This window comes from Syngnathus floridae, chromosome 1 (genome assembly GCF_059516105.1).
Source record: "Syngnathus floridae isolate MCC-2025c chromosome 1, RoL_Sflo_1.0, whole genome shotgun sequence".
NCBI lineage: Eukaryota > Metazoa > Chordata > Actinopteri > Syngnathiformes > Syngnathidae > Syngnathus > Syngnathus floridae.
The window spans coordinates 7,571,441-7,590,005 of NC_142413.1; the positions used below are offsets into that span (position 1 = coordinate 7,571,441).

The window sequence follows — 18,565 nt, forward strand, 5'->3', positions numbered from 1 at the left end:
CCCTTGGAGCCCAGCCCGCAGGGGCCTGGAGAGGCCTGTCCGCCGCCTCAGCCCCTAGCCCGGCCCTGAGTAGTCGGGACTTGCGCGCTACCGAGATTGACAGCAGTGAGCAGTGTGTGTGTGTGCGGGGGTCGGGGTGGGGGTTAATCTCCCTGAACTGGGGCAGATGTTGTTAACAAGCTCCTCTCAGGTCGACTCCCTGCGTGGGAAAATGGCATCAAATCCTCCTGGGGTCAGCGCTTTGGGGCTGACCCACTGAGAGCCTTCCCCTACAAACGGGCACTCCCAGGAAGCAGATCCCGTGGAGCCATCCTCGTACTTTTTTGATCTTCATCCTTAAGTGCGAGCGGCGCAGTGAACACCCATTGGCGGACTTTTTTCCCCCGTCGCACCAGTTCTCATTAATGACGGCTGCGGTCGAATCCCCGTCTCACACAACCGCAAAGAATGTCGAATGGGAAGCTCTTCAAAGACCAGAACGCCACCACATGACAAGACGCATCCGCCCAGCAGCGACGTTCTTTGTTTGTTTGTCGCTGGGAAGAAAACAAGATCAAACCAAATGACTCTTGGTCGTGATCGTTTCAAAAGTTGGTGTGATTGAGGTTTGGATACATTTGGTCAGGTGTATAAATACGATCATGACATATTGACATGGACACCAGCGTCATCGTTTGGGCTCTAAACAGCATCACAATGGATTTGAAATAAAAACAAACAAGATATTAACAATCATGAATCAAACTCATTATTTTGAATATTTAGTGGTTGCAAGTTTTTGTAGTCAATTACAGGCTTAAGTCTGGAATGTGTCAACAACTGAGGCTCCATTTCATTCAGCACCTGCTTGCTCTTGATGCAGTTTTGTCTTCCGCTCATGAAATACATGCCTGGTCGGGTTTAGGTCAGGTGAATAACATTGCACTTATTTGCCTTGAGAAACTCTTTGGTTGCTTTTGTGGTATGCCTCAAGTCCACTGTGAAGTTCCATATGAACAGATCCTATAATAGATGAGGCACAGCCTTAGCATTTTGGTTTAGGAAAGGAAACTCTGGACTTTCTACAGATTTAATATTACGGCTGGCATGTTGTGCTGGTCACCTGGCTTTACACCACACGCTACTCGAGCAATATGTACAAACAGCGGCATTCTTTTTCTGTGTCATTAAAAATCAATGAAGGTTTTAATAATCGGCATGTGTGCTTTTGGTGCGGCCGGGCCTGCATACAATACAAAGTCAACTGATCCCGACCTTGCTGTTTAGATCATCCATTAACATGTCTGCCTGTCAAGCTGTGTTTGCTCTGTGCCAAAAGCATACGTGAACTGTCGAATATGAACGTAATAAGGCTGGGCGCCTCTTTTGTCCCTGTGCAAACAAATAGCATACTAATCACACAAACAGCTCAAAGCAAAGTGGATGATGTTTTGTTCTCTTTTTTTCTCTCTTTCTTTGCAGAAAAACGTCTGCCTGTTTTCTCCAAGGCCTTTTTCATGTACAGTATGTACAGGTATTGTTTGTTTATTTATTTATTTATTTATTTCATTTGTTTGTTAATTTACAACTCTTGAGAAAAAAAGTCTCTTTGCAAGAACGGATGCTAGCGCAACAGTTGGCACTGTTGCCCACTTGGATTTCAGCCAATCAGAAATCCGACAAAGCTAAATCCGGTGAATGCATTATTGGCAATTGAGGAAAAGGCCAATGGTGTGTGTGTGTGTTTGTGTGTGCGTGTGAGTGATTTTGTGCGCTTGTGTGGCAAAAGTTGTTATGGCTAAACATCACACTATAATATAAAGTTCACACAAGGACAAACTTGGAGCAATTTAGGATACAAAGACATGTTAACCTTTATTTGAGCTATCCAAAACGTCAGCGACCTAAAACACACCTTGAAAGAAAACAATGTAAAATATTTTGCAATTAAAACTAAAGTAGTTCGATACAGTATTTGGGGTCACTGCCTGTCTGTACTGTGATGCGTCATCCAACAAAGCATTGGGCGGAATATGAACAGATAGATCATCTGACTGAATTCGAATTTTAATCCCGCAGCAGTCAAATCATCAAGACAACCTAGTGACGAAACAATGCCGAAATTATTTTTATCGAAAAACTGGGGTCACTCTTATCTCCAGGCAGCGCTGTGCTTTGTCGGGACGTTGCCTTCGAGCGTGAAGCCACAAAACGGGCACAAGTAGACCGAGAGACGGTTTTGCCATGAACCTGCCAATGCATTAAGGAGACTTGAATGTGTCAAAGTGCGCTTGGCGCAGATGGTCCCTTTCTGTGGCCCGCATTAACTTTGTCTAGGAACACTGGAGCATGCAGCCTCGTCTTGAACCCGACTTCTTCTGACCCCACTTGTGACCCGTCTTGGAAGGCGGCAGGAAATGGGGCCACTTGTGTACGTGCGCACACGAGCATGTACGCCTTGGGACAGTATGTCGAGTGGTCGCCCGGCTCCGGGGGGAGATTAGGTCTCTGATCTAGGACACAGCTATTGATTAGCGTTTGTGGAGGACAGTGAGAGGGAATGGGGATTGACGGACGCACAATGGAAGGAGCCCTCCGATTGTATGCACCTTCACATGGCACACGCGTGCACACACGCATGCGACCACGCACACATATGTTTTTCTTGAGCGCCGTTTAGGCCTGTTGCCCACTTGCAAGTGTCTACCTCTTAGAAGGGGTACATTTGATTTTTTAAAATGGGTAATAAAAGCAAAATCATTCTTCGCAATCATTATTCATTCAAATAAATCTTACATATATGTACATGTATGTACTGAATTGTATGACTTTTAAATATTTGCCAATAAATCCAACAAATTACTGGGAAGAATATTTTTAAAAAACACCTATATATGGACTAACCAATTTTAAATTGACCAAATTGAGACATAGGGCCCGACACCGCAAATATAAGTAACCAATTTTCTGGGTGAGATAAATCAAGTAAATATGCAACATAAATTCTTATATAAAATCTAATAAATTATTTGTTTGATTACAATAATTAATTTAATGACATTGAATGAGCAAATTATTCCAAAGTGAAAAAGCTAGCTAAGTCAAATTTCATTTTAAGTTATGTTGGTGTAATGTTTGTTTTGGTTAGGAGGACATTGCTAATCACTAGCAAAACAAAATGAAACCTGCAATTATTATATGACAGGGTGATCGTGTTGGTCACAGTCAATTACACCACAATGCAAATTCCAACAACAATAACACACGTAATGCCGACAAAGTAAAAGAAAGTAACCTTTATCAACTTTCTATTATCATATTGCTCAAGCGGCCTTTATGTTTGCAAGCGTGTGAGGTTTATAATGTGAAGCCAAATGTAACCCAGGGGACCCCCTTTTTTTTTTTTTATAATCGTTGTTGGTGGGGGTGTTGAACACACTCAGCTGCTGACTGACTGTGTCACTTATTGATTAGTTGCCATGGAGAGTTAGTCGGGCCATCTCTCTTGGATGTGTGGCCCGCAGGGCTGCTTCGGAAGCCTCAGGAGGATTCAGCACAGCATTTTTTTTTTTTTTTTAATTAATTGGTGTTGGGATTTTGAGGGTTTTCCTTGGAAAAATACCTCCCCTGGATATAAAAAGTTGAGAGCATTTGCGCTAAGCAGCGAGACTTAACTGCAGCTTATCCGGCAAAAGCATCAATATTTATGCACACTCCCGCGGGAGTCATAATAAAAGGGATTGTCAACAAATTGTCCAAACTTATCGAGCTGTGAAAACCCCCTCGAGGCCCCCTCGGATTTGCCTACTCATGATCCCCTCTCATCTTGTGCTCTGTCATTGTTCCCGTCCAGTGCCGTGAAGAGGGTCTACGTGGGCCGCACCGGTGCCGGCCGGGGGGGGGGAAGCTCGGCCAGGGGAGGGGGGCACCTGAGAGGGTGAAGGACTTAGCGCCTCAGGTGAATAATGAGATGGTTTGTAACGACGAGTCGTCGAACGAGGCCACATGTGGAGGCCCGAGAGATAAAGTCAATGAATAGATAAATATACAGCTGCTCTACTAACTGTTTTGCGCTTATCTGCAAGATTGGCGGAATTGCGTGGATGACACATTTTCCTCACCTTAGCCCTTGGCATTTAAAAATAAAACAAGAAAATTTACCTCTGATCAAACTTGGCTCGGACCTAAGTGTCTCAACACGTTAAACTGCATTTTGCCATGTTTGATTTTAATGTGCAATCGAAGCTCAGAGCCGATAAAACCTGCTTTACACTGGGATGATTCATTTACTTTCGGCTTGTTTTCTCGTAAACAGGTACATCTCACTTAATTACAAGGTAGAAAACTTTATTTATTGATTTCAGTGGTTCCATTTTAAAGAGTTTAATTCAACAGATTTATTCAAGATACTTGCTTGATAATGGTTCTCAGAAGACTGATTTGTTCATCATTTTTTTATTTTAACTGAAGGGATCAAACAATTTTCAAGGGATATTTTTTATATATTACAGATGGTGGGTTTTTGCTTATCTGAAATATATATTGTTTCATTATTCTTTCACTGTACACTACTAAAATAAAGATGTTCTGATTTAGAGATTTTTTTCTCCAGAGTAATATGTTGTTTTTTTTGTCACCAAGCTTTATTACCAACACAGATGAATTTGAATGATTAAGTACAGATAATGAGGAAACAATGAAAAAATAATGCAATTTTCTTTACTCTCAGATGCTGTGGGCGTGTGCTGGATGTGCTGAAACCACACCAACTGTCAACCGTCGATCAAATACAGCTACTTCGACCTGGGAAAAATGATTGCTACTACATGTTCAAGTCAGCAAAAATATATCTGCCTCAAGTTTCTGGTGTCTGGGATACAACACTTTGAAACAACAAGGTACTCTATCGCCAAATCAAAGCCCTGGCTCACATGCTGATTATCAAGTTAGACTTTTTGAAAAATAGAATAAAATAAACAATGCGGTACGGAAAATAAAATAACAATACACACAAAGAAAGCTTCATTAATGAATCTCACTTGCTTAATCCTTTTTCTCTATTTTGAATTCAAAAAGAAAGAATGAAGAAATCACAAAACTCTAATTAGACTACGCTCAATTATTGTGATTCAAATGGACTTTATAAGCTTTGCCTTGAGTTGAATGGTGTAGGCTGAAAATATATAAAAAAAAAACACACATTGAAATTGCCCCCCCTTGGAGGCACTCAAAAAATGGTGTGAGTTAACCTTAACTTAAAATTGTTAACGCCTCGTCAGAAAAATGCAAAAAAGCTCTCTCGGCTGAAAGTAGATGCGCACAAAGTTGTTAACCTGAAACTTGACGATGACGACGTGGCCCATCCCTGTCGTCACACCTTGGCCGCATAAACATGACGGAGGTCCATGCATCATGTAACCCCCTCCTTGGATGGGGGGATGGGGGGGGGGGGGGTTGCATGGCTTTAGTACCTCACTGTGACACCAATCAGAGGGAGATGGCGGTCTCCTTTGTCATGTAAACACCGATTGCTTCTTGTCTTATTCAAATGTCCACCCCCCCGCCCCACTCTGCGCCCCTCACTCTCACTCAGCCCCTACCCCGATACCCCCACCACCCCGAAACACCCTCACACACACCAACTTGAGCCCTCTCTCAAGTCCAAGTAAATCCTCAAGCGTCGGATGCGCCTCGGGCTGGACGGCCGAGTCGGGCCGGTAAGTGGGGGCGCTCGTGGGGCTATTTCCAGGCCCCCCGTTTCATATTCAAATGTTACAATCAGGCCTGGCTGACCACGGGGGGGCTCTTTATGGTCACGGCCTGGGGTTGCGGGGTCAAGATGCTGATTTAATAGCTCGGCCAGGGGAAAGAAGTCAGGGGAAGCAAAGGGGGAGCAAGTGATTTCAGGCATGAATAACCAAGTACATTGAAGCACATTTTTAATACTCCGTCCCAATTCTCGAACCTCAGTCGCTTTCATGTTACATGTGTGCTGTTCGACGGCTATGGAAAGCATTTACTCCATATCCTTCATATCCATCACTTCACTAGTAGGAAGGCAATTGTGTGCACTAGTAGAAAAAAACTTCTTACTAAAAATTTTATTTTCAACATTAGAGCCACAAAGATTCCCAATTTAAAGCTGTTTTAGCACAAATTACTGGTAGCGTCTTTTCCTTGACCAGTCCCTCTTTTTGCCTGCTAATATGCAATTAAATGTTACTCGGACGAGTTATCTTAGGTTTGCTCTTTCGTTGTCCGTTCACCACCGAAATGTGGTCCACCATGAAACCGAGCCCGTCTTATACACGGCGTTTTTTTTTCCGCGGACCCGTAGGAGCAGATGGTGGAAGCGAATGAGGATTAGGACGGAAGATAAGGAAAGTGAGCAGGCAGGTAGGGTGCCACGATGTCTCAGATACATCCTCGTGTTCTGGAGCGGCCTGTTATTCCTGTCCCCGTGGGCGTGTTCCAGACATGGCAGCTCTAGTAACATAGGCAACGTGGCCTGGTTACTCAATGTCATGCGCCAGCGACCCGATGCAGGCGCGAGATCCTGCCTGTCTTCCGCGTCCCGAGGGTGTGTCTCAATCAGGTGGGCCGGTCAGGGAATAAGGAAATGGGTGTCTCGCTTTGCTCCGTTGGCCGCAAAAGGGCTTGTGAACTTCCAGAGTCGGCACCTGATTCACTAAGTTTTTAAATTGTGCTCGCAATAACAGATTGCGTAAACTGGAAGTGGGTGTGTTGCATGTCTTCTACTACGGTTGCGGTGCATTTGGCAGCTTGTGGCGATGTGGTGGAGTCTGCCCTACTTTTGTACTTTTTGCTCGCTCTCACCATGCTACCTCATCAAAGAAAGACGTTTTGTTTCACTCAATTTGTCGACAACAATTTGATGTGTATATTATGTATAACTGGCTCTGAGTCAGTTTTAAGATCAGTCGTCGCCAACAGGGTCACATGGGCTATTTCATACCGGACCGCAAAAAGAGACTGAATAAAAGACAATCGATTAATCAAGAAGTAATTGGCTTAGTATGTTTGCTTCATGCATTTTTTGAAACGACACCACATGCGGGTTTGTAATACCTCGCTGACTTTTTGATTGACACAGTCAGATAAGTGTTGAGACAACAAAGGATAGGGGCCCCATTGGCTTGTTCAAAATGGTGGATTAGCCGTTAGCATGTTGGATTAGCAGTTAGCACGTCTGACTCACCGTTAGAAGCTTTGGGGTTCGAAGCTCAGCTGCAGTTTTTATAGACATCTCATTGGTCGATCAGTCGGCTCATGAGTGTTAGTAGGCGGTCAGGGGCCAACGGTGGGACATACATTAGGGGCCATATCTGCTTGCTCAGATGAAAGGCTGGTGGACATTACCAGCATACACACACAAAACACACACACACACACTCACAAAGGCTCGGTGGTGCCAGGTTGCCAGGTGCGATCGCTCGCACTGGTGTGAAATCCTTTGAGCATTTATTCGATAGCCTGGGTGTCCATCTTCAGATCCACGAACCTCTTTCTCTTCACTAGTAGGACAATTCAAGGCACTTGTACAACAATTGTGTCCAACCAGTCATGAGTTTCCCGAACTTGCCTATGATGCACTTGTAACATTACTTGGCTCAACGAGTGGGTATAGTGTGTGTCACGCACTAGTAGCTTCATTTATTCAATCTCTATCTTGAGTTTTGTACACATGACTAGTAGCAAAACTAGTGAGGCAAAACTGTGCACCACCTTGTTAAACTAGATCGGAGCCCTGGATTGTTTGACTCGTTACTAGCATGGAACTTCCTTCCATCTTTCCATAGCAACGTGCAGGATGGGGATGTAAGAGATGGGTGGGTGAAGAGGTTAAATCAGAGTGGGAGGGTGGTTGTGTGTGGGGCGGGGGTCTCGCTCGGTTCCTTCCTCTCTTATCTGCCGACTAACCATTCTCTATTCCCAGCACCCCCCCCTTCCCTGAAAAACCCCTTCTCTTTCTTTTGTGGCCGGTGCACCTGCAGCCCTTGAGTCTGGGCAATAAAGCTGAAGGATTTGCCTACTGGAGGATGGAGTAAAAGTGTGTGGGGGGGAGCGTCGTGAGGGGGGCGGTGGGGCGGGGGGATTGGTCATTAGACAGCACTGGAAACACAAAAGCAACAGGTCCAGACCATGTGTTGGATATGGCGCTATGCCATATTCCAATGCGACGTAATGCCGTTTGACACAGGAGGGGAAGGGGGGGGGGGTTAAGAAGGGTAGGAGGGAGCGGGGCATCGATTTTAAGCAGATTTGCGTGGGGATCTACATCTTGTTTGGGTTGGTGTCATTGTGCATCAACTTGATCTGACACATGATCTAATTGGAAGTCTTTGCGCCACTTCCTCACATGCTGCCTACTCAGGCATGACCAATATGTCAGAGAAAAAAAAAAATCAACTTCATATACTAGTGAAGCATTTTCTCACTATGATCTGAACTTGCTACTCCAACTTTTTGGTGATCAACCATGTGATTTTTTTTTTAGACAATCAGCAAAAAAATTGTAATGGAGCAATTAATGTACTGACGCTGAACTAAAATGATCTGGGATGACGCAGAAATGGCCAAAGGTGAGATTGTTGGCTTGAGTTAAAAACTTATCTGTCAGACGTCACACGGCAATGTTGACTCCTTCACATTTTGTTGTTCTCGTGGCAAATGTGAAAATCTAAATAAAAGGAAATCTTCAACATTAATAATGATATGAATCAGTTGATAAATGATGAGTTGAATTGTGGGGTTTTTTCCATTAATTAATATATCATATGTAATTCATAATCCATTTAAATGACAAGGCTGCAAATCTAAACATAAGTGTTACAAAAAGATCATTTTCCATACAGCGCATATTTTAATTCACCACCTGTTGTAATGTTATGTTCAGTCATGTAGAACTTGCTGCATGCCAGACCTCCCACATTGTAAATGGCAGCAGAGGACAGGACTAAAAAAAAAAAAAAAAAAAAAAAAAAGCCATGACTCACTGGGGTCTTTTTTAGGGTGTAGACCGCGAAAGCAGACAAAATCACTCTAAAAGTGACTTAATTGGGCCGTTAGATGAGAGCGAGCGCCGGCCCTCTATATTCACGGCGGCAGGGTGAGGCGTTGGCGGCCCGCTGGGAAAATGGCGGCGTAATCAGGAAGCCGGCGCCTGTGCCTGATCAGGTATGGCAAGCCTTCTCTTTTTTTTTTTTTTTTTACAGCCTTCCTCATCTTCCACCTCCTCATGAGAGTTTGGACCCACTGCGTATGTGAGGACAGAGATGGAGAGACGGTGATCAGGTCCGAGGGGGAGTCGGGATGTATGGACTCGGGGTGGGTGGGGGGGGGACTCTTTGTTTTTGTTCCCACATTTGATTATTCAGGTTGGCTGAACTAAATTCTAAACTCATAAAATTCGTATCCCCTCAGGGGAACCATTTGCATATATTTTAGTGCCCCCCCTCCACAACCTAACTCCTCAAATCCCCTTTTTTCTGAGAAAGTAAAAGAGAGGGCCAAGCAAGCAGGCTTGTCTAGGCTTTAAGATGTCACTGCAGTGTGAAATATGGGCGAACAAGCAGCGGCTTTGAAACCCAAACTAACCCCCGCTGGACTCCCTATCCCCCCCCCATACGACCTGCCTGCCCATGTGCACTCCACCTAAAGTAGGAATTAAATGTCGCTTTGCATTACGCATTGGGCACCTCTGCGCTAAACTTGGTGCACCTGACATCGCTTAGCTGGCAACACAACACAAACACTCTGGTTAAAGTCAAAATTGCGATTTCTGATACATACATTCCCAATCATGTGTTTACATGTGAATGGACAGAGGTACGCTCACATTTGAATAATCAAATTTGAACAACAACGCAGTAACCAAGGGGTCTTTTTAAGGTCCTTAAAAACCAAAATAAGAGCATGTTTGACTTTATATATTAAAGTTTTGCGCTCGATTATATGGCCTAAATACTAAATACTGCCAATATTTTGTATTTAAATGTATTCTCTGATGTACTTATATTTATGTATAATCACAAATAAGATAAACTCAATCAAGCTGTACTTGGAAAAATTGGGGTCACGTTGGCATAACATTCTGTCAAAAACGTCAGGCCTTCAAAAAAAAAAAAAAAAAAAAAAAAGCATTCCATTTGTGAGTTAGCAACGTCATCAAGCAGTAGAAAAAGTGTGGACACAACATTTTTTCCATTCCTGGCATTGTCTTGTATTTGCCTTGGCACTGGCGTGGATGTTTTATTAGAGCGCCTCGTTGTCAAAGTGTGGAAACGCCCAGTGACAGGAAGATGTGACAGCTACTGAAGGCAGAGTGGCATCTATGTATTTCCCATGTGATCAATTTTAGCATTTGAGACCAGCTTCACCACTTTCAAGCTTCATTCCAACCCAACTGCACTTCACTCATTATCCAATGCAAATCATAACCACAATTTCAATCAACATTGTGTCAATCAAAATGAAATGAAATCATCTGTATGAGCCAAGAAATGTCACACCTCCTTAAATGATATTGCCAACAAGGACTCCAGATCATTGCTAAACATGTTAAAGTCTTAATAATGCTATTTTTTCTTCACTGTTGGGTGCAGAGGGTGGGAATTAATTGTTTTCTGCCCCCCTCAAAGAGTAAAAAAAAAAACGGTCTGAAGCCCAGGTCTTAAAATTCCGTTTGGTCTGTGTAGCGAGCCGTGCAGATGAAGGGAACACACACACACACATACACACTCGCACGCACGCACACACACACGCACACACACGGGGGCAGCACTTGGGCAATGGATGCATGCGAGACACCTGTTTGCTTGTTTGGATGGAGCTTGGCTGTGCCAAGCGGGCACTGCTGTTTACTGCCCATCTGGAGCCTTGCGGTGAAAGTTACGACTCCTTTGAAAAAAAGGTTGATGCTTGGCATTTTGGTCACATGGGGTGAGTTGCTGTCATCCTTTAACCCCCACCCACCCCCTCTTCCCAATATCCCTCCCCTTCCCGTGCCCACTCCCCTGGTGCACATGCAGAATGCAGTGTCAGGAGAGTGAGCACTGAGCGCCCATTGTGCGTGCTAACCAAAGCGGAATGCCCGGGTGACAAAAGGGGGAGGAGTGGGCTCAGGGCACACAAAAGCCAGGGGGAGGAGAAGGTTGGAAGGAGGAGGGGAGGGGGAAGGAGAGATGGGCAATCTGCTGGGGGCTAAATAGACCCACTCAGCCCCAAAAACTCTAGGCACCCTAAAACCCTTCCATCAAGTCCCTCACCCCTTAACCCCCCTCGCCCTTCTCCTTGCCCCCATGCAACCTCGTTCTGGCTACTGTACAGCAGCAGATGATGGAGGTCATTTCACCTCATGGTGACAACAAGAGGATGAAGCTCTCTCTGATATGAGTCACCATCACCCTCGGGGTCTCAAACAGGAAGCAGCCAACGATGGCAAAGCTTGATCACATGTTTACACAACAAAGTGACAATTCGGGAATATTTGGGGGAGGAGCAAAACAGCATCCAGTCTATTATAGTCGAAAAATAATTTATTCGATTTCAGACACTTTAACGCACTGGTGTTTTAATACCAAAACAAAACCCACAAAATGTGTTCATGTATAAACTCATCAAAAATAGTTTTGGTATCCAACCAACCGACCCGCCCACCAACTCACCTACCTACCTACCTACCTACCTACCTACCTACCTACCTACCTACCTACCTACCTACCTACCTACCTACCTACCTACCTACCTACCTACCTACCTACCTACCTACCTACCTACCTACCTACCTACCTACCTACCTACCTGCCTACTAAGGCCAACTACATAGCCTAATATAAATGATCATGTTACTGTAATTATATAAAAACCGTTACCTTACTCAACCTCATCCAATCCTATTCGTACCAAATGGAGAAGCAACACAGAAAGTGTATACAATACTCACACATAAACGCAGCGTCCACACGCAAAATCCAAATCTGAAACTGAGAATGTCATTTATTATTCAGTCTTTGGAAAATCAACAAACTTGGGTGGGTTCAAACAAAAACGGCTCCTGTCTTGTAAGGTGTGTGGTGGCGATGAGGGGGTTGCACATGTGCGAGTACACACCTGTCTGTTGTCTACACTGAGAGCAATGTCGTGTGTGTGCAATATCATACGTCAAAGCGCGTTCCACTCCCACACACGACCCGCGGCGAGAAAGACAGCCAGCCAGGGCCAGGGCTAGGGCCAGGGCGCTGCCTTGCTCTGACAAAACACCAAGACTCTTTCTTAATGGTGCTACTGTACTTCTCTACATGCATGAAGGATGAGCAACCTTCCTTCTTCAGTGCCTTGGCACTTTGAAACACTTGCCAAATCATTTTAATTAGTTTGATGACAATGGCACATTGTTTTTTGAGCTCAGATGATGAGGCAACGAGAAGACAATGAGCTATTAAGATACTGTATGCATCGATCTACTGTGGCTCACTATCAGCGGCGGTTAGCTAACACCACCTCCCACCAAGAGAACACGGAATACTGAAATAAAATATTTCAACGGAAATGTGTATCTATTTATAGGAAGGTGCACTGTTTTTGCTTCTGGTGGGCTCTGTTTGCTGTCATGACTGAAAGTTATTAGGAATAAGGTTCAAAGAATTGCGTGAACTAGACGGGCGTCTCAAGTTTTAAATCCGATTCGCTGGAATCCTGGAGTCAAGTATGCTAACATTGGTTGCTAACGCACACTAATTTTGAACATTAAACATTACAGACTTTCCAGAGTAGATTAGTAGAACATCTTTGTAAGAACTGGTTCCTTTGGCTTTTTAAAAAGTTTCCATATGAATACTACAACAACATTGATAATTTAGAGTTCCTACAAAAATGAAGCAAGGAGTAAATGTATATGTGCAACAGCAGTAATTTGCGACGTGAGTTGCGCGTGCAACAGCAGATTTGACTCGAGGCTATTTCCCGAACGCCTTTGCTGGAATGTAATTTACAGTATGTAAGCAATGTGGCTCTGCTGGACTCACCACAATACATGTAAATGTGCATATTCTATATCGTATTTTAAGCTCAAATATTACATCAACCTGTCAACTGCTTTAACTTTACAGCTATATACGCCATATATAATTATAAAAAACTACAGATGTATAAAACAGCCTGATAATAAGTACAAAGTGTGAAAAGTGAACAGTAATATAGCAGAACAGTGACGTGATGTTGCACAACATAAACTGACACAATCAGTTAGCCAATTTCAACTGAGTCACAAGTGTGTGCTGCCAAGTATTGTTTTAAAATATGTCATGAAAAATGGTCTTGTTGAAGCACACCATAGGCTGGATTTCCAATGCGTGCTTTGCAGCAATACAATTGGCATACTGTACACGTCATGGAATCACATACCTGTATGTTATGATTGAAGTCAGGCCTAATGTGGATAAAATTCCAACGTACGCATCAGGTGTTTCTCACTGCAAGTTAAGCGTTACCCTGAAGATGGGATCTTGGACAAGCCGGTTTGTTTTGACACTTCCATATCCAAACTCACAAGCACAAACGAAGAACATTTTTAAGCAGCTGAAGTTGATCCGAATTCAAGTCCAGACGCTCTCAGAGACACGATCTGACATCATTAGGCCACGACCCCTGAAGGTCATAGACATTCATAGTTATTTTGTGATGTGGCTTGTCACAATATATACAGTTGCATTTGTTTTTTATAAAGTTTTATTTTGCATTAGCCTATACGATCCAGTGTTTTGCTCACTTACGGGAACTTTTAAGAGTCACTTTGAAGTGAACTTTCAACCTTTGGACTTCCAGCTCTTTGGTAAATGATGACTGCAGATCAAAGGGAGGGCAATATAAAGAATACTCCCTTATGCACGCTTAAGATCTGAACCCCCGCCCCCCTTCCAATTCAGGCAAACCTCAGTCATTCCCGTGGTATTACCATATTGTGCTGCGGGGCACAAGGTAGCTTCCCGTTTTATCTAGGCCCAGTTCATAGGAAGTGGCTTGCTGTGTTGTTTTGGTTGAAATGCGGAGGGTCAAATGCAAGCCCCGGGGGAATGTTTAGGTGAAAATTTGGTGGGCACGCACCCAACACCCCTCCACTTCCTTGTTACGTTGAAGGAGACAACAAGTGAACCTCTTTTAGACTACAAAGAGTTTGTTAGCGTATAGTTATTGCAAATAGTTGACTGACAAAATCCCGGAACCTCAGAAAACTAAATAAGTCCCGCGAAATCACCTACTGCTGATTCTGTCGTGGTAGAACTATTGGCACTCAAAAGCTCCCAGCCATTCTGAAAAAGCACAATGTGGTTAGAGAAAGAATCCAGTGCAGTCCGAATGTCATCTTTTTTTCAGTTTTGAGCTTGTTGAGGCACATGAATCGCATGATAGCCAGGCTAATGTGTGCTAGCTAACATGCGGACAACATCTGTACGCCACTGAAGTTGACGTAATGAACTTAATGGTAACGTCAAGTCAAACATTTTCTTTACAATAAACGTGTTCCATGCGTTACCACTAGTCTAAACACGGTATTCTGAAAAATAATGGGTTTGTGGAATACGAATACATTTTTTATCCATCAGGGCGGCCATTTTGCCTTTGTTTTTGTTACCTTTAATTTCCATTATTTACAAGTACATTTAATATCAGAAAATTACATTTGATTATCTGGGACGAATGCCAAAGACTTTTTCTTCTATCAAAGTGATTTTCTTTACTTTAACCCAAATATAGCTTTCAGGTAATACGTCGTACAAGACTTTGGTCTGTGAGTGCCAGGTGAGTTTGTGGTGCAGCCTCCTCTGGCGTTGAGCTGGGCAGCCATCATTGTTCTGGGGCCGCAAATCACCCGTGCCGCAATCAGGCGCCCCGATCTGGGCTTCCGTGAGCCCCCGCCGTTCCTGATGATTCCTCCGCTGATTGGCCTAACTGGACTCCTGTCTGTGGCAGCAGATTAGCATGGATTGTTTTTTCTCTGTGGCATACGGATTGGGCCGTGTTAGCATTCACACCTCGGCGTGGCACCCTGGGGCTCCGGAGGGGCTCACACATGCAAAGGAGAACCTGACTTGGTCTCAAGGTCAACTTTGATATGATGAGTAATAAGTAGCAACGCATTTCCCATGATTTCAGCAGCAAAGTGATCCGCTAGCATAACTGACAGAATGTTACTGTAGATCAGGGGTGTCAAACTCATTTTTTTCGCGGGCCGCATTTTAGTCATAGCTTCTTTCGGAGGGCCATTATGACTGTCAACCCCAATAAAAGTATGAGCACCTCATATTATATACAGTAAAAGCTACAAAACAAACTGACAAATAACTCATTTTCAAATCAGACGAGTAAAAACTGGTGAAATATTTAAAAAAAAAAGATATTATTAAAAGTGAAGACAATTTGAAATTCTAGTAATGACACAACTTTGATGCACAATTTGTCTTTGCGGGCCACATAAAATGATGTGGCGGGCCGTATCTGGCCCCCGGGCCTTGAATTTGACATCTGTGCACTAGCATAACTGACTGAATGTTACTTTAGATAATAGTGGCTGCGGCATGTATGGAAGATTTTGTGACATATTCAATTATCTTGTTTCCGTAGCGGTGAACCTCAGCACCGTCTCGATGGAATGAATCAAGCAAAATCGTTTGAACCCTGGGGGAGAGAAACATACTGTAAAATCAACCGCATTTTGACACTTTGATGTGCAATCTGTAGAAGTGTATGATACTAACGCTTTGGACTACTCAAAAACTCATCTGGCTCACAGGGTTGCTTCAAGCTATCTACGGTATCCCATTGCAGATAATATTACAGTAAACACACCTTGGCAGACGTCTACGATATCACATCAGAACCTGTTGTGACAATAATTTAGCCGCTGTCTGTTCTAAAAGTAATGTCGTGTAAAGTAATAAATGATTTTATTTGTTTCATTAGAGCTTCATTAAAGCAGGATGGTGTTTGTCTTTGCTATGGTTTAGTATAATTAAGAAAAATTAAGAAAATAATCAAAGTTAAAAGTGAGAAAAAATCAACAAAATTAAATTAAATGGATATCCAACTGAAACTACATTCCACATTTAGAAAGCTAACTATAATATGTCCATCGTTTTGATCTTTGTCAATTCATTTTATTTTTTATTTCTATTCCATAAGGTTTTTGGGGTTACCTTGAAATAGTCTTTTGATCATATTTATTTCGGTTGGACTTTTTGGTCATGAGGAAGGATAGTTGAGCAGTTGTTCAGGAATTGTTGTTCACTTAACTGTATTACACAATAATTTTCACTACAAATACACACAATTTAAAAACGAGTTAACTCAATGATAAAAAACTGAAATCAAAACTAAATCAAAACTAACCATAATGCAAAATTCCAAATTAAACCTAGGGCTGGATGGATGGATGGATGGATGGATGGATGGATGGATGGATGGATGGATGGATGGATGGATGGATGGACGGACGGACGGATGGATGCATGTGACCTATGATCGGGTTTTTCCTGGATAGGCTCAGGCATAGTCACAACTCTATAATAATAATAATAAGACGGAAAATTAACAAAAGGATGTTTTTGGAGTGGTAATGAGACTGTTAAGACATGTTAAAAGAAGGTAAACAAACAAAGAGGGAGACTATTGGAGTGAGGTAGAGCCAGGCACGCATATAAGGAGATCGAGAATATTGCCTGGGGTGTACATGTCCTCTGTCCTCATGTGACTGAGCAACTCTCCTTGACATGAGTGTAATGAGAAAATTATGCTGAGTGAAAACTCGTCCCTCCAGTTTTAGAGCATTATGTCACATTTCAATCGACATACCACGCCACCCGCCATTACTCGGATTTTACTTCACTCACAAAATGCACAATTCTCAACACGTGCCAGTCACCCGTTGCAGTGTGCTCAGTTTGGTTGAAGGATAACACAAATGTTATTTCAACCGATTGCCGAGTAGAAGTTGTGTGTGGCTTTTGATTCTCCACACAGCATAAACTGTGTTGTATATTAAAGGAGAAAGAGAATGGATATTTTGAGATGGTGCAACTCGGGGACAGAGACTCTCCACACTTTACTTTCTAGCCACAGCTATATACATATGAAATTATTAATACAAACTATGTAATCGAACTGCCACTCCGACCTAAACAAATGTGTTTTTACCAGCTCTGCATTTGTCATCTGGGTCAGTAATCACTCAACGTGCGTGTGAACTCAGGTCAGCTGTTTATCTTATACTCACATATTGACATTATACGTCTGTGCGCTTGCACCTATTGTATTTCCGTGTTTACTTTCAGCAGGGGCGGGGCTTGGGGTCCAAGGTGAAGAATGGGCAGGGGTGGGCGGGTTATCCCAGGAAGATCGGCGCGCTCCAGAAACCCGAGCTTGGGCTCGGTAAAAGACAATGAGCGGAACACGTGAGAGGCGTTGCACATGGCGTCTAAGGTTACCTGTTTGTCCTGCCTCACTTTGAACTTTTGGCCCGACGGGAGCAAACCACAGCTCATCTCACTTTTACCACTCCCGCGCCGCTCCACCTTGCTCCCGACAATTACCCGACACATCTCTGTTACGTCGCACCTGGCCTCGGTTTGTGTGTGATGGTTTTGTGTCCTGCCCCAACCAATTTTTATGTACATCTGACATTCGTTGCCTTGTACTTGAACGAGTTTACGCAAAAACTACAGAGGTGCTTTTCCCACATATAAGTTCTACTCGACTCACCCTCCCACATTACTCCCATTTAGTGTTGCTGTTTTGAACAGAACATTCCAATGGTTACAAATGTAAAACGAGGCTTTTAAATCATGAACAGTGTCTCTCATTTGAAAGCTGAAGGCGTGTCCTCAAAATTTGTTGGAACACCTTGTTCAACTGGAATACATCACGGCGGGTTGTCGCGGGGTATTTTCACCCAATGCCAGCCTGAAGCAGTTGTAAAATCAGATTTAAAAAAAAATCGGTCCTCCTTGTAGCTCAATAAGTTCTCATCTTTGCACAGATTTTCCATCGTTACCCTCAAAATTTGATATCTAATTGGAAACAAAGAAATTGAGCTTACTCCTGAAGATTTCATCTCTAAAAATTATTTTCCTTGAATGAGTTTTGTCGGGGTTTACTGACTACATAACAGGTATTCATACTGTGTGCAAGTTTGCGCACAGGTTTACATCCAACGCATCCTCACTGCTCGGCTGCCTCCCACCCCGCAGGCCATTATGACTAATAATCTCTAGAGTGCATCACTCACTGACAGTACATCTCAGTTTTTCTATGTTAGTATGTTTGCTGTCTGTCTCTATGGACAAAAGCGCTGGCTGGAAAGATACTCCCACCCACGCTGCCAGCCTCCCATCCACCCAACCTGTCCATAAATCATCAATTTGTCCATCCATCCGTCCGTCCGTCCGTCCATCCGTCCATCCATCCATCCATCCATCCATCCATCCATCCATCCATCCATCCATCCATCCATCCATCCATCCATCCATCCATCCATCCATCCATCCATCCATCCATCCGTCTAGAGTACACA

At 43.4% G+C, this 18,565-nt stretch overlaps 1 protein-coding gene across 1 annotated transcript in view; it reads left to right on the plus strand.

The window, feature by feature from the left end:
* inppl1b (inositol polyphosphate phosphatase-like 1b) overlaps nucleotides 1-18,565 on the plus strand; it is a 60,194-nt gene that overhangs the window by 40,083 nt on the left and 1,546 nt on the right. Inside the window, exons 31-32 of the mRNA XM_088389865.1 lie at nucleotides 1,462-1,513; nucleotides 4,709-4,877. The gene's annotated coding sequence lies outside the window, so the exon portion shown is untranslated. The remainder of the gene's footprint in view (nucleotides 1-1,461; nucleotides 1,514-4,708; nucleotides 4,878-18,565) is intronic.